The sequence below is a fragment of the Bufo bufo genome, chromosome 6, assembly GCF_905171765.1.
Source record: "Bufo bufo chromosome 6, aBufBuf1.1, whole genome shotgun sequence".
Taxonomy (NCBI): Eukaryota; Metazoa; Chordata; class Amphibia; order Anura; family Bufonidae; genus Bufo; species Bufo bufo.
In genome coordinates, this window is record NC_053394.1 from 403089603 (window position 1) to 403117366 (window position 27764).

The window sequence follows — 27764 nt, forward strand, 5'->3', positions numbered from 1 at the left end:
CATCTTGTTGATGAGTTCTAGGATCTTCTCTCTATTGATTTCCTCATGTATCTGGGGGTGAGGTCGAGGACTCGTGATTGGGCTCAGGGTTCTTCCCCATCCTTCAGAGACAGGGTCCTGACAGCGCTCACTAGAGGTCTTCTTCACTACTGTGTAGTCCTGGTTATGGAGAGACACACTAATAAATATTACTCTACACATCTCCAGAGTCCCTCACCTCTCCAGTCATGTCCACCGTTAGGCCTCTTGCACACAAACGTATTTTCATTCCGTTTCCGTTCAGTTTTTTTTTTTTGCGGACCATATATAGAACCATTCATTTCAATGGGTCCACAAAAAAAACTGGAAGGTACTCAGTGTGCATTCTGTTTCCGTATTTCCGTTCCGCAAAAAAATAGAACATGTCCTATTATTGTCTGCATTACAGACAAGGATAGTACTGTTCTATTAGGGGCTGTTCCGTTCCGCAAAATATGGAATGCACACGGATGTCATCCGTATTTTTTGAGGATCCGTTTTTTGCGGACCGCAAAATACATATGGTCGTGTGCAAGAGGCCTTAGTAACATAGATAAGATGATGTAATGTGACATCATCAGAATCTCTCACCTCTCCAGTAAGCTGAAAGAGGATCTCTAGGGTGAGATTTATTATACTCTCCGCCATCTTGTCCCTGTCCCTATTCTTCCTTGACGGGTCAGTCAGAAGAAGGATCTTATATAGAAGATATCCACTGAGTAGATCCTATATTGTAGGAACCTGAATGGAAAGGAGATGAGACGATGTAAAATCCTACAAAATCCCATGTAAAATACAAATACTGGAGATAATAAGAGGAGACATCAGCAGTGAATAAACCCTGATAGTTGTCAATGTATCTACATCTCAGTACTCCACAATAATGAGGTGTCGGTCCAGTCTTTGAGGTGTTCATACATACTGACATTATCTATGTAACCAATGTCGTCACTTCAGCGATGTGAAGAAACTGAAGGGATCCATGGAAGCATCAGCACAGGAATGGAGAGGGATTTAAAGAGGTTCCCCATTAAAAGTGTCCTGTCTGACCCCGGAAGAAGTACAACAGCGACTTAAAAAGATTAAAATAGGGGGGCGGAGCTAACTGCCGAGGAGAGAGGACGCACTGAACTGCAGCTCCTGCTCTAATTAAAAGAATCCAAAGGCATCAAGCCACCAAAAGAACCCAAAAGCGTTTTTTAACGCTATTCTACAACAAATCCACTCTTGCCGGATATAAATATCCCTTCATTGGTTCTAGAGCTTAATCCGGGAGGTTATATAAAATTGCGGCCTATCAAAGCCTGAATCGCGTAGGCCGGATGGCCGGCTGCCAAGAGGGTTATCTCCTTAAATAACATCGAGGAGGAGACCCTCTCCACAAAGTAACTAACCGGAGGGCAAGGAGAAGCCACAACCACTATACTACCACCAGCGGTGCCGTTCATTACGGCCTGAAGCTAAAATAGAAGACGCGGCCTGCTAAAGTCAGAGGAGTGCGGACCAGCCGACTAACTCCCAGGAGCGGTGAGTCTATAAAATATACCCTGGTGAGGTCCCCCACGCACAGTCCATAAACCCGGAGGACTGAAAGAAGCGCCCGGTCGCCACCGCAGTCAGATTCGTGGTGGAAAAAGCCTCTGCAGCAGCGCCGGACGTTGCGCCTAGTCCGGGCCCAAAGCCGCGGTCTAAAGTTATAACTCCCGAACGCTACTTCACGGCGTAGGGACAAAGAGGACGCTCAGCAGCTGAAGGCAGGCCCAGAGAGAGGCAGTGTACTCACCGGAACGGACAGAGAAAAGGATCGCCGCGACCATACTGCAGGCAGTCTTACTGAAGATCCGGACCTCCGGCTGAAGGTCAGAGTCACAGTCCGGCTGGTTGTCCAGAAGAAACGCTGAGGCAGAAAGTCACAGCTTCACTAAACGCCAACAGTATGGGGTAAAGTACAGCTGCATTTTTGTGCCTACCTGTGTCGGGTAGATACCTGAGAACTAGCGCCACTCTGCTGATTACCGCTTCTACGGGCGCCATCTTAGGCCTAGCCAAAGTGCGCAGCGATTTTCCTGAACTGCCACAATAAAGGCCGAAGCTCCCTCTCAGGATCATTCTTACATAACCTTGAACCTGGACTAGATTGTAATTAATAGCCCAGAGGGTTACAGAGCAGCCGATTCAATTCAATTAGTTTGGTGGATCGCATATTGCCACGTTCCTCCTCTACAAATAGCAGCTTATCCACCCAACAGTTTTATGTAATAAATACAGGACTGGTAGCTCTTATCGCCTATCAGGTTCCCCTGAAGATTGAGGGTTAAATAGGTGAATTTTTGACGTCCCAAGTCTGCCTCATTCTTCTTAAAGGGGCAGTACCACATTTGAATGCACAGAGCATCATGGTCGCTGCTGCCTAGATCCTCCTCATGAGGTCAGTGAGGAGGGAAAATAAGTATCAGATGTACATACATATCGAGTGATGTGACAATTTATTTAGCAGTTCTATGAAGTAGTGAGTAAACTGCTTGTTGGGCCAGATCATTAGCACTTATGGTGAAAATTGGTAGATACAAGGGGACCGATCAAGACTCTCATAAACAACTAAAAGGCCCTTCTCTTGCACAAACAGACCTTGATAGGTTCATGATGAAAAAAAATCCAAATACACAAGGGGCCTCTCAGTCCACTCCTAAAAATACCTCACAAAAACAACACTTACCTCAGCTAGACAGAGACAGTGAGGAAGAAGAACAAATGGATGCTACCCCTGACCTTCCAATTTCAAGGTCCTTCATATCGCAAGCTTTATCCAGGGCTTTAAACCCGGTGTTAGAAGAGCTTTCAGAAATAAAAAGAGAAGTGAGGCAAATAGGCCACAGGGTTGAAGCATTGGAGTCAAATCAGTCAGCCGTAGCTGATTACACAAGTAAGAACTCTGTTGCTCTTTCTGTCTACCAACAACATATTGACCATTTATATGACTACCAGGAGGATCAGGATAATAGAGGTAGGAGGAACAACATTCGTATTAGAGGCGTCCCAGAATCTGTCGCCATGGAAGCAATTCCTTCTGCAACAAAAGAAATATGCCTAGCATTATTAGGTGAAGATTACACTGACCCTATGATAATAGAAAGAGCACATCGTGCCCTCCGCCCTAAACCTAAACAAGGTGATCCCCCAAGAGATATCATCTGTAAGCTCTTAAATTTCGCACAGAAAGATCTAATAATGAAGAGAGCCAGAGAAAAAGGAAATATCGTATATGAAGGCTCACAAATCTTCCTGTTCCAAGATCTGGCCCCAGCCACCCTTAATAAAAGGCGTGCACTAAAACCTCTCACAGACCACCTCAGACAAAAACGCATTCCTTTTAGGTGGTTGTTCCCATTCGGAATGCTGATCACCTACAGAGAAAAAAAATATGTCTTGAGATCTCCAAAAGATCTTCCGGATATTCTTACAGCTCTAGACATACAAAATGTGGACATTCCGGATTGGTCGGTCACCAATGACATTTTAATCCCACAGGAGATCATACCTCCTACCTCCTGGGAAACCGTTGGGGGTAGTAAGTCACAGAGATCCACAACAATGTAATGGCGGGGGGCACACCGATAATAAAGTGAAGGAGTGCAGGCCTGGTATAAACAAAAGCATGAGCTAAGCTAAGAGAAAGAAATACCAAAAACAGCCGCACCTCCAAGAAACAATAATGATTTATTAAAGACACAAAATTTTAAAACCATGGACAAATACAGCCTGATCCCACTGGAGGGAGAAGATGATGAAAATGAGACAAACCTCATCCAAAAGTACCATAAATAACATGGTGCTAACATAAGCAGAACATATCCATAGGACCAAAATGGTATACTTATCCGGTAGCACAGTGGTAACACAGGAGGAGAGAGAATGATGAACAACCCTTCAGTGGGACAAACAGGAAAATAAATTTCCTTTCCTCACGCGTATCGCTAGTCTCTAACTAGCTTCATCAGAGGTCCATGTAAATCTGTAGTAGTGCTTCAGAGTTTATATACTAACAATAATTAACATATAATGAAATACATCTGTGGTCAAACCTGTTGAGGCAATTGAGAGGAGAGGCGGGCAGGTGGGCATATCGAGGTGCACCGCCTCAATGCTCCCCGGTGCACGGTCTGAGCGCTACCGCATGTGCCGGACAAGCCGGCATGATGATGAAGCAGATGCGCATGCGCAAAATGGCGCCCGGCCGGAAGCTGACGCCATAGTGCGTTCCACAGACCGGAAAAGAACCTGGCGCAGCGTCACATCCGGGCGACAGAACGCGCAGTTCCCTCCCGTGGACCGCACAGGGCGGGGGATTGGTTGGAACGCAGGCTAAGTGGGGCAAATGTACTTAGCAATAGTACATATAGTATCATAATCAATCGAGTATGCTTGCATAATTTTAAAGAAGGTTTATATATAGATACATTGTGATGAAAAGTTCATTTAGTATACAGTGGGCCATGTTAGGCCAATATACACAATCATCCTAAAACACTATATTAACAACCATGACAAAAATAACACATGCATAATATATATGACAAATAAATAAATAAATAAATATAGTGCAAATATACAAGGTAGGGTTGTTAAGATACAGTAGGCACAATATAGGCCACCTGACCCAGAAATAGCGCCACTAGGGTAACCAAACAAAACACCACATAAATTGTGATAAAGAATGCATATATATGTATTGAAAAACCCACATATCACAGTTCATAGTCAATTAATAACTCATAAATTCATAATCGATTAAAAACTCACATAACAATTCATGATCAATTAATAGCTCAAACAGAATTATTTACACATACCCAGACGTGCGAATTTAGTATAATAAATATAACCTACAGAATCTACGTCAAATCCCCTGAGTCTGGATAATCATTGACAACATCAATATAAACAATTGTCTCAGACAACCGATACATTCATCTACATCTATCCAAAGACTTAAAGCCCAGAGGGCCAACCAGGTGGGAGACCGTGCACCGGGGAGCAAGGGGCCAGTAGCGCAAGCGCATTATGAAAAGAGCAAGATATTCAATAGATACAAATACATATATTGAAAAATATATATATACGAGAACGAGGGATAACATATTGTGTCACTGGAAATATAATTGCAAGTATATAACGTTACATAAAATATATCATAGTATATAAATATAGTTATTAAAGCAGTGACACCAATACAAAGAGCTCAAGGAGGACATTTTCAATAAAAAAGGGTGGCTCAACGACTGTACAAATAAAGTGACCAAAGGTGCCTAAAGTGCTTAAAGTGCTAAGTGTCAAATATACTCCATAGGGAAGGAAGTGAAGTCAACGATTTCCAAGGTTCCCATGGTCAGATGACCAAAGGTACCCAAAAATGCTTAAAGTGCCAAGTGTCGAGTATGCTCCATGAAGAAGGAAGTGAAGTCCATGGCTTCAGTGGGTCCCATAGTCAGGTTTCAGTGGGTCTTTGTGGAACCTAAAACATGAGGTAAAAGGGGTGAGAAAAGGGTGAAACGTGCTGATACCCATAAAGATAACCAAGGGGTAGATGATTAAAACATAATCTTTATTAGATCAAGACAAGATCTATGTGTAAAAACCCGTGAAAGTTAGTTCTTCATTTAAACCCTCTGGAAACTGTGAACCAAGGTTGAAGATCCACCTTGATTCAGAACAAAGCAACCTTTTGGAGATAAAGACACCCCTAATGTTGCCCCGAACAATGTCCAGTCCTGCCACCCGTAAATCATCATACCTGCCCTCATGACAATCCAAGAAATGGGTTGCCACTGATGTCAGGGGTTTCTCCCCCTTGCTTCTGTCTCGTGCTGCTAAGCGAATATTCGATGTATGTTGTTGTACTCTTTTCCTGAGCTCCTGCATGGTCTGGCCCACATAGATCTTGTTACAGGGGCAGAGCAGGGCGTAGACAACATTCCTGGAACGGCAATTGACATAGTGTTTTAAATCTACACTGCGGTTATCTCCATAGGAGAGAGTATCCGAGTGGAGCATGAACTGGCAAATATTACAATCCCCACAGGGATATGTGCCCTTCAATGCGCCACCCCTGGCCGTGGAAACAACAGGTCGTTGGAAGTGGCTACGTACCAGGGTATCTTTAAAATTAGGTGCCCTCCGAGCCACAATCCTGGGTGTTTCATCCACATGCGAGGCTAATTTGGCATCCGAGCGAAGTAAGAACCAGTGTGTATTTAGAATTCTGTAAAGATCAGACCACTGGTTATTATACCTGGTGATTAAACGTATTTTATTATCTCTTGATTTTACCTTAGGTATAAATAGATCTTCGCGATTAGCCCCTTTGGCCCTCTCGAATGCCTGGGCTGTGACCTTTTTGGGATAACCCCTCTCATTCAAACGTGATGTCAGATCTTGTGCGGCCTCTTTAAAATCATTCAGATCGGAACAGTTGCGTCGTAGACGTAAGAACTGGCCCCTAGGTATCCCCTTCTTTAGATGTGTCGGGTGGAAGCTGGCAAAATGAAGTAAGTTATTGGTGGCAGTGCTTTTTCGAAACAGGGATGTAACAATTTTGGAGTCTCTCAATCTGATCCGGAGATCCAGGAACTCGACTTCAGAATCCGAAATCTTATGCGTTAGGAATATATTCAATGGGTTCTTGTTTAGATGGCCAATGAACTCCTCGCAATTTTGTTGTGACCCCTGCCAAAGAAAGACGATGTCGTCGATAAATCGGTACCAACCAATCACCTGGTTTCTGAATTGGTCCAATGGGTACACAAGTGTGGCCTCCCACCAACCCAAAAACAGGTTGGCATAGGAGGGTGCACACCGTGCACCCATGGCTGTGCCAGAAACTTGTCTGTAAAAGGTCCGATCGAAGACAAAGTAATTGTGCGTGAGCACGAACTCCAGTAAACTCACCAGGAATGTGTGATGAGCCGCGTCACCAGTAGTGGAGCCAGACAGGAAGAATTTCACAGCCTCTAGTCCATCATTGTGAGCAATATTTGAGTACAGTGACTCGACATCACAGGTAACCATCAGGGTACCGGGAGGTAGGGTGATGTCTCCTAATACCTGAATTAGATGCATAGAGTCCCGAATGTAGGATTTAAGGCCCAAAACAAAAGACTGCAAGAAAAAGTCCAAATAAATACAGGCTTGCTCACACAGGCCCCCAATCCCTGCCACAATTGGGCGGCCAGGTGGATTTTGTAAATGTTTATGAACCTTGGGCAACATATAGAACGTAGGTGTGATGGGGCAACTCACCTCCAAGAACAGATGTTCCCGCTTAGTGATAATCCTCATATCAAGGGCTCTTCTCAAGAGTTGATCAAGTTTCTTCTTGAAGAATGTGGTAGGATCTGAGGGGATAGGAGTGTAATAGGTTTTGTTACTAAGTTGTCGTTTAGCCTCACTCATATACATCCCCATATCCCATAGTACCACGTTCCCACCTTTGTCCGCCTCTTTTATGACAAAAGATGTATTTTGTTGGAGTTTTCGGATAATATTGGACTCTGTCGCAGCCATATTTCTCCCCCTGATGGTATTCCTTTGTAATTTCCGTGTTTCCAATAAAACTGCTTGGAAAAATAAATTAACATTAGGAAACATACTGAGGGAGGGTGTGATGGTAGATGGTTTTGATATATTAAATGATCTCCTACCTAGGTCGCTCTCACTTTCCTTCAGTAGGTCCATTAAATCCAAGAAGACACCACGTTCATCCTCCGCAAGATCTTTCATCAAAGTTGGTTGAGCATATAAGAGTTTGAAACATAATTGCCTGCAGAATAAATATACATCCTTAATAAACTCGAACTTGTCAAGTAGGCTCATAGGGGAGAAGGAAAGTCCTTTCTTAAGTACCATTTGTTCTTTGTCGGATAGAGCATAGGAGGAAAGATTGATGACCTGGAGTGACCTATTGTCCTCTACCAGACCAACTCCTATGTCCGTTTCTTGTACGCAGGTGGGTGATTGTTGCCCCTGCGCAGCTGCGGACCCCTTTTTTTGGGATTTACGTAGTCCCCTCCTAGTTCGCCGTCCTCGCTGCTTTCGGATAAAAAATCCATATCCGTGTTTGAGTTAGGGGCCTGCTTCACAGCTGTTTTGTTTTGATCATGTCCTCTAGAAGGTGCTCGCGTGTTACCACTATGCTTCCACCTGAAAGCCTGTTTCCTATCAAAGTCGCCCTTATCCCGCTGAAACTTGGACTTTTTGCCCATCATTATTTCCTTGTCAAAGTTTTCCAAGATCTCCTTCAATTTGATTTGAAATGAATCAACCCTCTCTTTGTCATGCTGATCTAGCTTCAATTCTAGCTCCACCAGCCTAGTTTTAGTCCGCTGTAGGAGCTCCTTATCATGTGTGATCAGCATGTCAATGAGTATTTTGGAACACTGTAATAGTCCCTGTTCCCAGGTCTCCTTGAATTCCGCAGTAACCTCCCAGGCTGGGAATTTCTGCACCCTTAAGCCCCTGGGGATGATGGAGCACTTGAGGTATTCCTCAAGGCTTTTGATATTCCACCACACCCGAGTGTAGAGCTTGTGGGTGTCAATAATCTCAGTGGTCAACGATCTGAAATCACCACCTGAATCGGCGGCGCCTTCCTCATGGAACAGCGCAGTGACCTGCGAAGTCCAAGCCGCCTCCCTAGCCTCCAAATTAAATGCCATGGTTCAAACCACAGAGAAAATTGGGTGCCACAACCCCAGAAAAGCAAGAGGGGAAGACTCCCTAGCTAAAAGACAACAACAACAATGTAATGGCGGGGGGCACACCGATAATAAAGTGAAGGAGTGCAGGCCTGGTATAAACAAAAGCATGAGCTAAGCTAAGAGAAAGAAATACCAAAAACAGCCGCACCTCCAAGAAACAATAATGATTTATTAAAGACACAAAATTTTAAAACCATGGACAAATACAGCCTGATCCCACTGGAGGGAGAAGATGATGAAAATGAGACAAACCTCATCCAAAAGTACCATAAATAACATGGTGCTAACATAAGCAGAACATATCCATAGGACCAAAATGGTATACTTATCCGGTAGCACAGTGGTAACACAGGAGGAGAGAGAATGATGAACAACCCTTCAGTGGGACAAACAGGAAAATAAATTTCCTTTCCTCACGCGTATCGCTAGTCTCTAACTAGCTTCATCAGAGGTCCATGTAAATCTGTAGTAGTGCTTCAGAGTTTATATACTAACAATAATTAACATATAATGAAATACATCTGTGGTCAAACCTGTTGAGGCAATTGAGAGGAGAGGCGGGCAGGTGGGCATATCGAGGTGCACCGCCTCAATGCTCCCCGGTGCACGGTCTGAGCGCTACCGCATGTGCCGGACAAGCCGGCATGATGATGAAGCAGATGCGCATGCGCAAAATGGCGCCCGGCCGGAAGCTGACGCCATAGTGCGTTCCACAGACCGGAAAAGAACCTGGCGCAGCGTCACATCCGGGCGACAGAACGCGCAGTTCCCTCCCGTGGACCGCACAGGGCGGGGGATTGGTTGGAACGCAGGCTAAGTGGGGCAAATGTACTTAGCAATAGTACATATAGTATCATAATCAATCGAGTATGCTTGCATAATTTTAAAGAAGGTTTATATATAGATACATTGTGATGAAAAGTTCATTTAGTATACAGTGGGCCATGTTAGGCCAATATACACAATCATCCTAAAACACTATATTAACAACCATGACAAAAATAACACATGCATAATATATATGACAAATAAATAAATAAATAAATATAGTGCAAATATACAAGGTAGGGTTGTTAAGATACAGTAGGCACAATATAGGCCACCTGACCCAGAAATAGCGCCACTAGGGTAACCAAACAAAACACCACATAAATTGTGATAAAGAATGCATATATATGTATTGAAAAACCCACATATCACAGTTCATAGTCAATTAATAACTCATAAATTCATAATCGATTAAAAACTCACATAATGTGAGTTTTTAATCGATTATGAATTTATGAGTTATTAATTGACTATGAACTGTGATATGTGGGTTTTTCAATACATATATATGCATTCTTTATCACAATTTATCACAATTTATGTGGTGTTTTGTTTGGTTACCCTAGTGGCGCTATTTCTGGGTCAGGTGGCCTATATTGTGCCTACTGTATCTTAACAACCCTACCTTGTATATTTGCACTATATTTATTTATTTATTTATTTGTCATATATATTATGCATGTGTTATTTTTGTCATGGTTGTTAATATAGTGTTTTAGGATGATTGTGTATATTGGCCTAACATGGCCCACTGTATACTAAATGAACTTTTCATCACAATGTATCTATATATAAACCTTCTTTAAAATTATGCAAGCATACTCGATTGATTATGATACTATATGTACTATTGCTAAGTACATTTGCCCCACTTAGCCTGCGTTCCAACCAATCCCCCGCCCTGTGCGGTCCACGGGAGGGAACTGCGCGTTCTGTCGCCCGGATGTGACGCTGCGCCAGGTTCTTTTCCGGTCTGTGGAACGCACTATGGCGTCAGCTTCCGGCCGGGCGCCATTTTGCGCATGCGCATCTGCTTCATCATCATGCCGGCTTGTCCGGCACATGCGGTAGCGCTCAGACCGTGCACCGGGGAGCATTGAGGCGGTGCACCTCGATATGCCCACCTGCCCGCCTCTCCTCTCAATTGCCTCAACAGGTTTGACCACAGATGTATTTCATTATATGTTAATTATTGTTAGTATATAAACTCTGAAGCACTACTACAGATTTACATGGACCTCTGATGAAGCTAGTTAGAGACTAGCGATACGCGTGAGGAAAGGAAATTTATTTTCCTGTTTGTCCCACTGAAGGGTTGTTCATCATTCTCTCTCCTCCTGTGTTACCACTGTGCTACCGGATAAGTATACCATTTTGGTCCTATGGATATGTTCTGCTTATGTTAGCACCATGTTATTTATGGTACTTTTGGATGAGGTTTGTCTCATTTTCATCATCTTCTCCCTCCAGTGGGATCAGGCTGTATTTGTCCATGGTTTTAAAATTTTGTGTCTTTAATAAATCATTATTGTTTCTTGGAGGTGCGGCTGTTTTTGGTATTTCTTTCTCTTAGCTTAGCTCATGCTTTTGTTTATACCAGGCCTGCACTCCTTCACTTTATTATCGGTGTGCCCCCCGCCATTACATTGTTGTTGTTGTCTTTTAGCTAGGGAGTCTTCCCCTCTTGCTTTTCTGGGGTTGTGGCACCCAATTTTCTCTGTGGTTTGAACCATGGCATTTAATTTGGAGGCTAGGGAGGCGGCTTGGACTTCGCAGGTCACTGCGCTGTTCCATGAGGAAGGCGCCGCCGATTCAGGTGGTGATTTCAGATCGTTGACCACTGAGATTATTGACACCCACAAGCTCTACACTCGGGTGTGGTGGAATATCAAAAGCCTTGAGGAATACCTCAAGTGCTCCATCATCCCCAGGGGCTTAAGGGTGCAGAAATTCCCAGCCTGGGAGGTTACTGCGGAATTCAAGGAGACCTGGGAACAGGGACTATTACAGTGTTCCAAAATACTCATTGACATGCTGATCACACATGATAAGGAGCTCCTACAGCGGACTAAAACTAGGCTGGTGGAGCTAGAATTGAAGCTAGATCAGCATGACAAAGAGAGGGTTGATTCATTTCAAATCAAATTGAAGGAGATCTTGGAAAACTTTGACAAGGAAATAATGATGGGCAAAAAGTCCAAGTTTCAGCGGGATAAGGGCGACTTTGATAGGAAACAGGCTTTCAGGTGGAAGCATAGTGGTAACACGCGAGCACCTTCTAGAGGACATGATCAAAACAAAACAGCTGTGAAGCAGGCCCCTAACTCAAACACGGATATGGATTTTTTATCCGAAAGCAGCGAGGACGGCGAACTAGGAGGGGACTACGTAAATCCCAAAAAAAGGGGTCCGCAGCTGCGCAGGGGCAACAATCACCCACCTGCGTACAAGAAACGGACATAGGAGTTGGTCTGGTAGAGGACAATAGGTCACTCCAGGTCATCAATCTTTCCTCCTATGCTCTATCCGACAAAGAACAAATGGTACTTAAGAAAGGACTTTCCTTCTCCCCTATGAGCCTACTTGACAAGTTCGAGTTTATTAAGGATGTATATTTATTCTGCAGGCAATTATGTTTCAAACTCTTATATGCTCAACCAACTTTGATGAAAGATCTTGCGGAGGATGAACGTGGTGTCTTCTTGGATTTAATGGACCTACTGAAGGAAAGTGAGAGCGACCTAGGTAGGAGATCATTTAATATATCAAAACCATCTACCATCACACCCTCCCTCAGTATGTTTCCTAATGTTAATTTATTTTTCCAAGCAGTTTTATTGGAAACACGGAAATTACAAAGGAATACCATCAGGGGGAGAAATATGGCTGCGACAGAGTCCAATATTATCCGAAAACTCCAACAAAATACATCTTTTGTCATAAAAGAGGCGGACAAAGGTGGGAACGTGGTACTATGGGATATGGGGATGTATATGAGTGAGGCTAAACGACAACTTAGTAACAAAACCTATTACACTCCTATCCCCTCAGATCCTACCACATTCTTCAAGAAGAAACTTGATCAACTCTTGAGAAGAGCCCTTGATATGAGGATTATCACTAAGCGGGAACATCTGTTCTTGGAGGTGAGTTGCCCCATCACACCTACGTTCTATATGTTGCCCAAGGTTCATAAACATTTACAAAATCCACCTGGCCGCCCAATTGTGGCAGGGATTGGGGGCCTGTGTGAGCAAGCCTGTATTTATTTGGACTTTTTCTTGCAATCTTTTGTTTTGGGCCTTAAATCCTACATTCGGGACTCTATGCATCTAATTCAGGTATTAGGAGACATCACCCTACCTCCCGGTACCCTGATGGTTACCTGTGATGTCGAGTCACTGTACTCAAATATTGCTCACAATGATGGACTAGAGGCTGTGAAATTCTTCCTGTCTGGCTCCACTACTGGTGACGCGGCTCATCACACATTCCTGGTGAGTTTACTGGAGTTCGTGCTCACGCACAATTACTTTGTCTTCGATCGGACCTTTTACAGACAAGTTTCTGGCACAGCCATGGGTGCACGGTGTGCACCCTCCTATGCCAACCTGTTTTTGGGTTGGTGGGAGGCCACACTTGTGTACCCATTGGACCAATTCAGAAACCAGGTGATTGGTTGGTACCGATTTATCGACGACATCGTCTTTCTTTGGCAGGGGTCACAACAAAATTGCGAGGAGTTCATTGGCCATCTAAACAAGAACCCATTGAATATATTCCTAACGCATAAGATTTCGGATTCTGAAGTCGAGTTCCTGGATCTCCGGATCAGATTGAGAGACTCCAAAATTGTTACATCCCTGTTTCGAAAAAGCACTGCCACCAATAACTTACTTCATTTTGCCAGCTTCCACCCGACACATCTAAAGAAGGGGATACCTAGGGGCCAGTTCTTACGTCTACGACGCAACTGTTCCGATCTGAATGATTTTAAAGAGGCCGCACAAGATCTGACATCACGTTTGAATGAGAGGGGTTATCCCAAAAAGGTCACAGCCCAGGCATTCGAGAGGGCCAAAGGGGCTAATCGCGAAGATCTATTTATACCTAAGGTAAAATCAAGAGATAATAAAATACGTTTAATCACCAGGTATAATAACCAGTGGTCTGATCTTTACAGAATTCTAAATACACACTGGTTCTTACTTCGCTCGGATGCCAAATTAGCCTCGCATGTGGATGAAACACCCAGGATTGTGGCTCGGAGGGCACCTAATTTTAAAGATACCCTGGTACGTAGCCACTTCCAACGACCTGTTGTTTCCACGGCCAGGGGTGGCGCATTGAAGGGCACATATCCCTGTGGGGATTGTAATATTTGCCAGTTCATGCTCCACTCGGATACTCTCTCCTATGGAGATAACCGCAGTGTAGATTTAAAACACTATGTCAATTGCCGTTCCAGGAATGTTGTCTACGCCCTGCTCTGCCCCTGTAACAAGATCTATGTGGGCCAGACCATGCAGGAGCTCAGGAAAAGAGTACAACAACATACATCGAATATTCGCTTAGCAGCACGAGACAGAAGCAAGGGGGAGAAACCCCTGACATCAGTGGCAACCCATTTCTTGGATTGTCATGAGGGCAGGTATGATGATTTACGGGTGGCAGGACTGGACATTGTTCGGGGCAACATTAGGGGTGTCTTTATCTCCAAAAGGTTGCTTTGTTCTGAATCAAGGTGGATCTTCAACCTTGGTTCACAGTTTCCAGAGGGTTTAAATGAAGAACTAACTTTCACGGGTTTTTACACATAGATCTTGTCTTGATCTAATAAAGATTATGTTTTAATCATCTACCCCTTGGTTATCTTTATGGGTATCAGCACGTTTCACCCTTTTCTCACCCCTTTTACCTCATGTTTTAGGTTCCACAAAGACCCACTGAAACCTGACTATGGGACCCACTGAAGCCATGGACTTCACTTCCTTCTTCATGGAGCATACTCGACACTTGGCACTTTAAGCATTTTTGGGTACCTTTGGTCATCTGACCATGGGAACCTTGGAAATCGTTGACTTCACTTCCTTCCCTATGGAGTATATTTGACACTTAGCACTTTAAGCACTTTAGGCACCTTTGGTCACTTTATTTGTACAGTCGTTGAGCCACCCTTTTTTATTGAAAATGTCCTCCTTGAGCTCTTTGTATTGGTGTCACTGCTTTAATAACTATATTTATATACTATGATATATTTTATGTAACGTTATATACTTGCAATTATATTTCCAGTGACACAATATGTTATCCCTCGTTCTCGTATATATATATTTTTCAATATATGTATTTGTATCTATTGAATATCTTGCTCTTTTCATAATGCGCTTGCGCTACTGGCCCCTTGCTCCCCGGTGCACGGTCTCCCACCTGGTTGGCCCTCTGGGCTTTAAGTCTTTGGATAGATGTAGATGAATGTATCGGTTGTCTGAGACAATTGTTTATATTGATGTTGTCAATGATTATCCAGACTCAGGGGATTTGACGTAGATTCTGTAGGTTATATTTATTATACTAAATTCGCACGTCTGGGTATGTGTAAATAATTCTGTTTGAGCTATTAATTGATCATGAATTGTTATGTGAGTTTTTAATCGATTATGAATTTATGAGTTATTAATTGACTATGAACTGTGATATGTGGGTTTTTCAATACATATATATGCATTCTTTATCACAATTTATGTGGTGTTTTGTTTGGTTACCCTAGTGGCGCTATTTCTGGGTCAGGTGGCCTATATTGTGCCTACTGTATCTTAACAACCCTACCTTGTATATTTGCACTATATTTATTTATTTATTTATTTGTCATATATATTATGCATGTGTTATTTTTGTCATGGTTGTTAATATAGTGTTTTAGGATGATTGTGTATATTGGCCTAACATGGCCCACTGTATACTAAATGAACTTTTCATCACAATGTATCTATATATAAACCTTCTTTAAAATTATGCAAGCATACTCGATTGATTATGATACTATATGTACTATTGCTAAGTACATTTGCCCCACTTAGCCTGCGTTCCAACCAATCCCCCGCCCTGTGCGGTCCACGGGAGGGAACTGCGCGTTCTGTCGCCCGGATGTGACGCTGCGCCAGGTTCTTTTCCGGTCTGTGGAACGCACTATGGCGTCAGCTTCCGGCCGGGCGCCATTTTGCGCATGCGCATCTGCTTCATCATCATGCCGGCTTGTCCGGCACATGCGGTAGCGCTCAGACCGTGCACCGGGGAGCATTGAGGCGGTGCACCTCGATATGCCCACCTGCCCGCCTCTCCTCTCAATTGCCTCAACAGGTTTGACCACAGATGTATTTCATTATATGTTAATTATTGTTAGTATATAAACTCTGAAGCACTACTACAGATTTACATGGACCTCTGATGAAGCTAGTTAGAGACTAGCGATACGCGTGAGGAAAGGAAATTTATTTTCCTGTTTGTCCCACTGAAGGGTTGTTCATCATTCTCTCTCCTCCTGTGTTACCACTGTGCTACCGGATAAGTATACCATTTTGGTCCTATGGATATGTTCTGCTTATGTTAGCACCATGTTATTTATGGTACTTTTGGATGAGGTTTGTCTCATTTTCATCATCTTCTCCCTCCAGTGGGATCAGGCTGTATTTGTCCATGGTTTTAAAATTTTGTGTCTTTAATAAATCATTATTGTTTCTTGGAGGTGCGGCTGTTTTTGGTATTTCTTTCTCTTAGCTTAGCTCAAGTCACAGAGATCCAAGAAGAAACAAGGGAAACTCACCCCAAGACGCATCCTAACTGAAGAGGATTAAGCACATCCTTATTGAATGTCATTTCTACTGCACTGTTTCAATTAGATATGTTAACATATTCGGTGAGCTGGGTGTGACTGGGTGTTCGCTGGCCATGTGGGTCCCTTAGGTCATCCATTTCGCTCTCTTGGTGTCGGTGCCGGCTCTTGTGAGTTTGGGGTGGGGGACCCGGGTGGCCAGCGACATAAGTCCTAACCGGTTTAAAAAGGCTCTGTATTATCCTTTCTGGCTCACACACCAGCAAGTATCTGTGAGAGTAACAACCTATTTTTTGCTAATTATACTACTCACTACTTCAACACTTCTTATGTTTAACTCATATCATTACAGTCTTTAGATTTATGTATATGCAAGTCATAGACAGTTTTATGAGTATAATACCTCTGCTTCCTCTGACATCAATGGAGGATCTGACATAATTAGGTCCGTTAAAGGGACAATGTTTTCCCTGGTCTTCAATGTATGCAGAGGGACGTTACTGTTCGCTCATTTCTTGTTGTTTATGTTTATGTTATTTCTCTTACCTTTCAGCCCCCTCCCACCCCTCCATGTCCTTATTATTTGTGAACTAACGAGTCATCAACTCTTTCGGTGTCCAGCAGTCTCAACAACAACAAATTATTGTGCTCGGGGTTATGTAAGTACAAGATCGCATTACCCTCACACTTACCATGACGGAAATACATCTAGCCACATATAACGTCAGGGGCTTTAAATCTCCCGCAAAAAGAAGTCAGATTCTTCACTTCTTGCACAAAGAAAAAAATAATGTGATATTCCTACAGGAAACACACTTTAAAAACAAAAAGATCCCCAATCTGTCTAGATCACATTATAACCTTTGGTTCCATAGCTCCTCCGAACATTCTAATAAACTAGGTGTAAGTATTGGCTTTCACAAACACATAGACTTCAGCATAAAAGATTTAAAAACTGATCCCAAAGGAAGATTTTTGTTTGTAAAAGGGACTATAAATTCCCAAATCTATACATTTGCTAACCTTTACGCCCCAAATGTTACCCAGATAACCTGGTTCAAAAACATTTGGCAGCAGTTTGAGGAATTCAGAGAAGGAACAGCCATTATAGCAGGAGATTTTAACGTTGCACTTAACCCTCAATTAGACACCTCTTTGGGCAAGTCCTCGGTCTCGATAAAAAAGCGCAACACTATTAAGAAGTTAGTCACTAAAAGTAGCCTCATTGACGCCTGGAGAGCCAACAATCCAAATACGAGAGACTTTTCCTTTTACTCTCACCCGCACAACACATATCATAGAATCGACTATATTTTAATCCCTGTAGCTTGTTACATTGCTGTACAGAGACACGTATTGGAAATATAATACATTCCGACCACGCACCCACATTCCTTACCTTTAAATTACCTGATGCGTCTCCCAAGACATTTATTTGGAGACTTAATGAGACTCTTTTAGATAATTCGCAAGTCAGAGACAAAATTGAAGCAAAGCTTAAAGAATACTTCTTACTGAATAATGTAGGATCAATATCTCCTTTGATGTTATGGGAGGCGCATAAATCAGTTATTAGAGGTGAAATCATCTCAATTGCTTCTCACGAAAACAAACAGAGACGAGCTAAAACAGATGACTTATATAAGAAAATTTCTAAGCTGGAATCCATGCACAAAAGCTCCCTAAACAAACAACTATTACTAGAACTTTCCTCTACTAGGGAAGAACTTAGGGAACTCCTTAATAAATACTCAGCCAAGATATACCTAGCCACCAATCATAAATTTTACGCCCATGGAAACAAACCTACTAAATTTATGTTGGCAGTAATAAAACAGCGTAAAAGGAAATCTAGAATTTCAGCTATTGGGATAGATGGGAACACAGTAGTTAATAAAGATCAGGAAATAGCAAAGGCCTTCCATAATTTCTATTCAGATTTATACAACATAGGGAAGTCTAACACCGACACCCTCATAGAAGAAAAAATAGCCATCACAAAAGAGTTTCTTAGTAAAATTCAGCTCCCTAGTCTGAATCCAGAACAAGCTATTAACTTATGCTCACCGATCAAACCCTCCGAACTATCAGACACTTTTAATAAGATGGCTAAAGGAAAGTATCCCGGACCGGATGGTCTCCCAATGCTGTATTACCTCTCTTTTAAAGAGACTTTAATGCCTCACTTACTTAATTCCTTCAATGAAGCTTTTGCTGGCAGGGCTTTCCCATCTCAGTCTGTTAGTGCACATATCACTCTGATCCCCAAACCACAAAAGGACCCCACCTTATGCTCCAGTTATAGACCTATATCTCTGTTGAACTTAGATTTTAAAATATATGCCAAAATTCTGGCTAACAGAATAAAACCTTTATTAAAAGATCTTATACACCCGGATCAGACAGGATTTATTCCTGGACGTGAAGGCAAAGACAACACGTATAAAGTTATCAACGCTATAGCTCTTGCAAAAAAGATTGGGACTCCTTTTGTGGTACTGGGGACGGATGCTGAAAAAGCATTTGACAGAGTGGCATGGGCCTTTGTTAAAAGCACCTTGTTCAAGTTAGGTTTCCCCACTCCTTTTATTGAGGCGATTTTCTCTATGTACACATCTCCTAGCGCCAATATTAAAGTTAATAATACCCTCTCTCAGTCAGTTTTGATAAATAATGGAACCAGACAGGGTTGCCCCCTGTCACCGATTCGGCTTCATCTCAAATTTTAAAATAAATCTAGCCAAATCTGAAGCGATGAACATAAATCTTCCCCCCAAACTCCTACAGTCACTTAAAGAAAATTCCCCATTTGAATGGACTAACACACATATAAAATTCCTTGGAATAAACATCACACCGGACTTCAATAGACTTTACGAAGCTAACTTCCCTCCTCTTTTAAAATCCATCCCAGCAATACTAAACTCTTGGTCGCCCTCCTTTATCTCATGGATAGGCAGGCGTAATATATTTAATTCTCTAATAGTTCCTAAATTCACTTACTTACTACAAGCCCTCCCCGTAAAACTGCCAAACAGCTTCTATGTATCTTTCAGGAAAATGTGCTCCTCTTATATCTGGGGAAACGTAAAACCCAGAATTTCCAATAAGATTCTGCTCCTTCCTTTCACAAAGGGTGGAATTGGATTACCGTCTATTAAAAGATATCACAGAGCTGTGCACCTTAATAGAATCATTGATCTGATCAGGAAACCTCAACACAAATTATGGATCCCATTGGAAAATAAACTGGTGGGCTGTCCTATTAGACCTTTATTACTATCAGATTTTGAGAAGCCTCCTCGCGCGAACACAGGAGGTCCACTGGCGTCGGTAACGCTAGCACTTTGGAAGAACAAAATTGTAAAAGATACCTGTCTTAAATACCCATCATCAATTATTAACATAGGGGACTGCATCAGCATTTGTAAAGACAGTGCTAATATCTTCCCTCCTCAATTAAGAAACTCTAACCAGTCAATACAGGAGCTACTAGATGAGGAAGGCACCTTCCTTGATCTCCCCGCCCTAAGGAGTAAATTTAATCTACCTAACCTCAACCAGATGCAATTTTTATGTTTAAAAACTATATTCGGCCCTATTCTTAAAAAGAACCAAGACAGTTCTTCACTAAATTGGTTTGAAAAATTAGCCTCTCAAACTCAATACCCATCAAAGATTACCTCCCTGGTGATGAGGAATCTATTACCCTTAGATGTTCCTCCTTCTTTATATTTCATTAGGGAATGGGAAAATGATTTAGGCAAGAAATTCTCTGATAGAGAGTTACAGATTATTTTAAGTGCTCCGAAAAACATCTCAAGATGTGCAACCATACAAGAGAATGCATACAAAATTCTCACAAGGTGGTACCTAACCCCAGTTAGGTTAAGTCAGATGTATGGAGACACATCTAACAGATGCTGGAGATGTTTGTCTGAAAAGGGTTCTTTCCTACATATATGGTGGACGTGCCCTAAAATAAAAAGCCTTTTGGGATCTGGTCTTTAAGCTGGTGAGGGAAATCCTTGAGATGAAGGGGGAAGTGCTTCCTTGCTGCCCTGAAATAGCTCTGTTGTCGTTGGTACCTAGCCCTATTTCAGTCTCAAAAACATATCTCTTGAAGATACTGTTGGCAGCAGCTAGATTATTGATAGCATCTAACTGGAAATCAGTGATTCCCCCTTCAATGTCGCAATGGAGAGGTAAAATAGAAGCTATAGCCAGAATGGAGGAACTCTCACACTGGGAACTCCGATCCCGTCATAAATATATTAAAATATGGTCTCCATGGACGGCTAAGAAAAACATCATTTCTCCTCACCAGCTTGGGGAATTAATCCCCTCATCTCCCTGAGCACCAGTTTACATTACACTTCTTCCCTACAATTTCAGTGGGTAATGAGCCACCTATATCTCAATTCGCCTGCAGTATCGCTGATTTTAGAGGAAAACCTTTTTCGTCATAATAGCATACCCTACATATTAATACTTGGTATGCATCCCTTTGATTTGCTGGCCCAAAATCTTCGCACAGTCTAGTTCACATTCCTTCCCTCCCCTTCCCTCCTACTCTTCTTTCTCCTGCTGCCCCTTCACATATCCCCTCCCACCCTCTCCCCTCGTTATTTCCCTACTGTGCCTCTACTTCTGTTATTACTGTTTCTACGTTTTAATTCTGGAATACAGTCACTAACAATTGGTCTGTCCAACTATTTTACAGCACTTTTTCTCTTCTGAGTCTAAGCTTGAGTCCATCTGTTCTCATATTGTGTTTGAGCAGTTTTGCAGATTTGCGGTGAAGGTGATCTGGGATCTCTAATGTAGGTGAATCCAATGATATGGATCTCACTCTATTTCTTTAACAGCACCCCTTATAAAGGTGCCTCTCAGAGTGCGATTTATTTGTACCGCTCGTTAGCCAGATCTCACATATTCTGCTGTATTAGCTCTGCCATAAGGTGTCAATATTTGTGCTTTGTACAAAATACGGTCTTGTATTCCTTGTTTGTAACTCTTATTTTTCATGTTTCAAAATCAATAAAAAGATTTTAAAAAGTAAAAAAGATTAAAATAGACAAATCGCCAGGACCGGATGGCATACACCCCCGTATCCTAAGGAAATTAAGTAATGTCATAGCCAGACCCTTATTTCTGATATTTGCGGACTCTATACTGACAGGGAATGACCCACAGGATTGGCGCATGGCAAATGTGGTGCCAATATTCAAAAAGGGTCCAAAAACAGAGCCTGGAAACTATAGGCCGGTAAGTTTAATATCTGTTGTGGGTAAACTGTTTGAAGGTTTTCTGAGAGATTCTATGTTAGAGCATCTCAACGGAAATAAGCAAATAACGCCACATCAGCATGGCTTCGTGAGGGATCGGTCATGCCAAACAAATTTAATCAGTTTCTATCACGGTCGGCGTGACTATCACATACGTGACACAGAGGGAGGGAAAAGGGAGGCCCTGCCCAAGTGAGAGGGAAGGTGGTGACCCCTGACTCACCTAGCGGCTGGCACCTGGCTGCCCTGACGTCCCTAGACGGGTTCCTCACCCGTACGCCGATCACGTGCCTAAAGCCCTGGCTTTCCCTAAGCTGAGCCCTAGATAGTGAACAGGGCGGTGGGAACACTAGTCCGCACCACTAGCTCTAAAGGAAAACACCAAGGGAAGGACAGACAATACAAACTCAACATATAATCCCAGGTGGGCGACAACAGGAGACAACAAGAAGTCCAACAGGGATCCGGAGGGTAGCACTCTGGAACGACAACCAGGATTCACAACTCCAGTGGGTCAGTATAGATGTCCAGGCAGGAAGCTCTATAACTGGCAACTAGAGAAGTGTGAGGGGAGAATATAAGGAGGTTGGGAGTGGCAGACAAGAAACAGCTGAGGAGGAGAAGCTACGGATCCCTGATTGAGACAAAAAGGATAGCAAGGCAAACACAGAAAACAATCACTAAGAAACAACATGATCTTTAGATATAGAGCGCGCAGCCACCCGCTGCGACCTCCTGACCCCGGGTATAACGGAGTCAGACGTGGCTCTTGATACCCTCGTGACAGTTTCTATGAGGAGGTAAGTTCTAGACTTGACAGCGGCGAATCAATGGATGTTGTATATCTGGACTTCTCCAAAGCATTTGACACTGTACCACATAAAAGGTTAGTATATAAAATGAGAATGCTTGGACTGGGAGAAAACGTCTGTATGTGGGTAAGTAACTGGCTCAATGATAGAAAACAGAGGGTGGTTATTAACGGTACACACTCAGATTGGGTCACTGTCACTAGTGGGGTACACAGGGGTCAGTATTGGGCCCTATTCTCTTCAATATATTTATTAATGATCTTGTAGAAGGCTTGCATAGTCAATTTTCGCAGATGACACTAAACTGTGTAAAGTAATTAACACTGAAGAGGACAGTGTACTACTACAGAGGGATCTGGATAGATTGGAGGCTTGGGCAGATAAGTGGCAGATGAGGTTTAACACTGACAAATGTAAGGTTATGCACATGGGAAGGAATAATGCAAGTCACCCGTACATACTAAATGGTAAAACACTCGGTAATACTGACATGGAAAAGGATCTAGGAATTTTAATAAACAGCAAACTAAGCTGCAAAAACCAGTGTCAGGCAGCTGCTGCCAAGATCAATAAAATAATGGGTTGCATCAAAAGGGGCATAGATGCCCGTGATATGAACATAGTCCTACCACTTTACAAATCGCTAGTCAGACCACACATGGAGTACTGTGTACAGTTCTGGGCTCCTGTGAACAAGGCAGACATAGCAGAGCTGGAGAGGGTCCAGAGGAGGGCAACTAAACTAATAACTGGAATGGGGCAACTACAGTACCCTGAAAGATTATCAAAATTAGGGTTACTCACTTTAGAAAAAAGACGACTGAGGAGAGATCTAATTAATATGTATAAATATATCAGGGGTCAGTACAGAGATCTATCCCATCATCTATTTATCCCCAGGACTGTGACTGTGACGAGGGGACATCCTCTGTGTCTGGAGGAAAGAAGGTTTGTAGACAAACATAGAAGAGGATTCTTTACGGTAAGAGCAGTGAGACTATGGAGCTCTCTGCCTGAGGAGGTGGTGATGGTGAGTACAATAAAGGAATTCAAGAGGGGCCTGGATGTATTTCTGGAGTGTAATAATATTACAGGCTATAGCTACTAGAGAGGGGTCGTTGATCCAGGGAGTTAGTCTGATTGCCTGATTGGAGTCGGGAAGGAATTTTTTATTACCCTAAAGTGGAGGAAATTGGCTTCTACCTCACAGTTTTTTTTTTTTGCCTTCTTCTGGATCAACTTGCAGGATAACAGGCCGAACTGGATGGACAAATGTATTTTTTTGGCCTTATGTACTATGTTACTTTTTAACTGATGATCTATCCTCTGGATAGATCATCAGTATTTCATCAGTGGGGGTCCGACACCCGGGATCCCCGCCGATCGTCTGTTTAAGAAGGCAGCAGTGCTCCAGGAGCGCCGTGGCCTTCACTCTGTTTCCCTCAGGCCCAGTGACATCATGACAAGTCGTGACGTCACTGGGTCTGAGGGAAAAAAAAGAAGGAGCGCCGCTGGCTTCTCAAACAGATGATCGAGGGGTTCCGGGTGTCGGACCTCGCCTATCAGATGCTGATGATCTATCCAGAGGATAGATCATCAGTTAAAAAGAACTGCAGAACCTCTTTAACACACATTCAGCTGACACTTTTTTTGACTGCTGGGCAATCTAATCACATAAACCACGGCCCACATTTCCTATGTTGGGTGTGAATTCTGGTGTAATTGGCACCAAAATCTGCTGCATTTAGGACACATTTTGGCAGATCTCATCATATTTACAAAAAATGGCATTGTGGAAAATGGGTGCGACCTCATGGTGAAGGTTTAAGAGGAGCAATACAATTTGGGCATTAAATTTTGTCCCAAAGTAAACCAAAGGACAGATGGTGTAAGGTTAGAAAAAACAGTCAGCCCGGGCCCCGGTGATCAATCTGGCAGATCTTTTGGATTAGTAAATCCGCCCCATTAAGTTTCTTCTATGCAAATCTCTTAGGCCCCTTTTGGACCGTGTCCTGGGCGGAAATCATGCTCCGTGTGTGAGCGTTATTCCTCATTCTGGGCACTGGTCATTTCGCAGTAGAGAGACAGAGCTTTATAAATCAGTATAATTCAGTAGATACCGGTCAGTCAGAGACACAGCATTATAAATCAGTATAATTCAGTAGATACAGGTCAGGTAGAGACACACAGCATTATAAATCAGTATAATTCAGTAGATACAGGTCAGGCAGAGACACACAGCATTATAAATCAGTATAATTCAGTAGATACAGGTCAGGCAGAGACACACAGCATTATAAATCAGTATAATTCAGTAGATACAGGTCAGGCAGAGACACACAGCATTATAAATCAGTATAATTCAGTAGATACAGGTCAGGTAGAGACACACAGCATTATAAATCAGTATATTCAGTAGATACAGGTCAGGTAGAGACACACAGCATTATAAATCTGTATATTCAGTAGATACAGGTCAGGTAGAGACACACAGCATTATAAATCAGTATAATTCAGTAGATACGGGTCAGGCAGATACACACAGCATTATAAAACAGTATAATTCAGCAGATACAGGTCAGGTAGAGACACACAGCATTATAAATCAGTATAATTCAGTAGATACAGGTCAGGTAGAGACACACAGCATTATAAATCAGTATAATTCAGTAGATACAGGTAAGGCAGAGACACACAGCATTATAAATCAGTATAATTCAGTAGATACAGGTCAGGCAGAGACACACAGCATTATAAATCAGTATAATTCAGTAGATACAGGTCAGGCAGAGACACACAGCATTATAAATCAGTATAATTCAGTAGATACAGGTCAGGCAGAGACACACAGCATTATAAATCAGTATAATTCAGTAGATACAGGTCGGGCAGAGACACACAGCATTATAAATCAGTATAATGCCGTGCGCTTCTGGGAAACGAGCAGTGTCCAGAATGGGAAATCACGCTGACAAATGGAGTGTGATTTCTGCAGAGGACACGCTCGTCTCTGAAAGGGGCCCTAGCTCACTGGTTCTCAGCCCGGTACATCTGGAGGAAACCGACTGCTGCACTGAGAATGGACAGGACTGGAGTTTGGTGATCTCCATAAATGTCAGACAGACAACAGCAGAAGCCGAGGCTGGTGGAAAGACGGGAAATCAGGGGAAAGTGTCTCATTAAAGGGGTTATCTGAGTTATGAAAAAAAATAATATAGCACTGAATATCTGATATATAACTGAGCTAAGCAAGTTTTATGCAAAAAAATATATATATTTCCTCATTTCCCTGGTTCTTTTCTGGCCCTTTGTTTACTTGCAATAAAAACAATCTCTGCCCCTCCCCCTGCTCTGCTAAGGGAGTGAATACAAGTGCTGCCCTGAGTGACATGTCTGCCTGCTGGGAGACTCTGCAGCATGTTGTATGTGTAGGACTACAAGTCCCAGCTGTATAATGACACTGCTAAGGGAGTGGATACAAGAGCTGCCCTGAGTGACATGTCTGCCTGCTGGGAGAAAACAGCAACTTATAAGTGTAGAACTACAAGTCCCAGCTGTACAATGACACTGCTAATACATACAGGATCTTCCCCCTACCTGTAATGCTCTGCAGAACTTCTCTTTTCAGCTCCTGTGCCCAGCATTTGTCTCCTCACTGCCTGCAGCTACACAGTAAACACTTCAGCCCTGAGTCTGTGCAGCTGAAGGGGTTAAGATTCCTAGGATAGAGCACACAGCCAGCAGTGAAGGGGGCGTGGCCAGCACAGTGACATCTCGTAAACGACCTTTATCAGAGCAGGGAGAGAAGCTGACATCACAGGTCATGTGACCTTCAGTGAAATCTGAGAAACCAGCCACTGGAGATAAAGTGAGTGAATTGGAAAGCTGTTACATTTGCCTAGTTAGGAACATAGAAAGAACAGAAAAAATAACTCGGACAACCCCTTTAATGATCATTTTGGAGTTGACGGTCCTAGTCCCATGTCACCTTCCAAACTGCTCTTTATTCCCCATCCTACAAGTCTGCACCTTCACCTGGCGCCATCTTGTCTCCTGTATAACAGACCAGAGGTTCCAGTATGGCTTCTGTACATCCGGCATCTTCCTGTCTCCTAATAACCCCTATTCTGAGTCCGGCAGCCTCGTCCCGGTCACTAGAAGCCGACTGTACGGCTCCTTATACAAGCCTTCTACCCAATCACTGAGAGCCGGAACCCTGAATGCTACACCGGGGAGCCCGTACATTCTAGAGCCCCCCCAGCCCCCACTAACTGTAGGACCTGGTGGGGATTCAGCCTGCAGCGGCTTCTGTCCAGCCCAATCCCAGCACTGACACTGGGAATAAAGGCAATCGCTGCCCGTCCCATTATAGTCACTGGGCTCCGGCAGAACGTTCCTCTAGTGGGAAACTAACGGAAGAGAAGTCACCGACCAAACACTGACTGTGTGAACGAGGCCTAATCCTGACAGACAGGAGGAAAGTGCACATACCTCCACTGGAGACCAGAGACTGGTGGGCTAAAGGACCTTTTATGATGTCATGGCCATGTGACCATGTGTGGGAGGAGTCAGGCTCCAGTGTGTGCTGCTGGAGGAGGGAAAGGACCTTTCATGATGTCATGGCCATGTGACCATGTGTGGGAGGAGTCAGGGGTCACATGACCAGGTTACCCAGGAGCCTGCTGTGCTGGTTGGGTTGTTCCTAGATTGTCCAGGCTTTGTTGAGTTGCTCCCCGCAGCCCATACATTCTAGGCAGTTCAGCAGTGAAGGGTCTAGAACAGTGATGGTGAACCTCTTAGAGACCGAGTGCCCAAACTGCAACCCAAAACCCACTTATTTATCGCAAAGTGCCAACACGGCAATTTACCCTGAATACCAATACAGTATATCTTCCATGTACTTTATCATTTAGCTGTAATAACCTGCCTACATTCAATGTGCTGCCTGTGCTGTTCATAGCATGTCCTGCACTGATGAATGGCAGGAAAAGTCAAAGGCATATTAGTACACCATAGACTTTCTCCAGGGTGCGGGTGCCCACAGAGAGGGCTCTGAGTGCTGCCTCTGGCATCCGTGCCATAGGTTCGCCATCACTGGTCTAGAAGGTGCAGAGTTCTGGGAGTCTTGCACTGCAGCCCATACAGTCTAGGCCGAGAACAGACCTCCAGACTGTGGACATGAAGAAAGAGGACACATCGCAGCAATTTGTATCTGCACTAGGCCACGCCTCTA

At 43.2% G+C, this 27764-nt stretch overlaps 1 protein-coding gene and 1 long non-coding RNA gene across 5 annotated transcripts in view; both read right to left on the bottom strand.

Moving 5' to 3' along the window:
- Positions 1-27764, bottom strand: part of LOC121004457 (oocyte zinc finger protein XlCOF6-like) — a 1031731-nt gene that overhangs the window by 6733 nt on the left and 997234 nt on the right. The window lies entirely within an intron of this gene.
- On the bottom strand, positions 112-27072 carry LOC121004564. The gene is made up of 3 exons (XR_005779761.1): positions 27023-27072; positions 610-759; positions 112-159 (listed from the first exon to the last, which is right to left on the bottom strand). It is a non-coding gene; the product is annotated as an uncharacterized LOC121004564 (long non-coding RNA).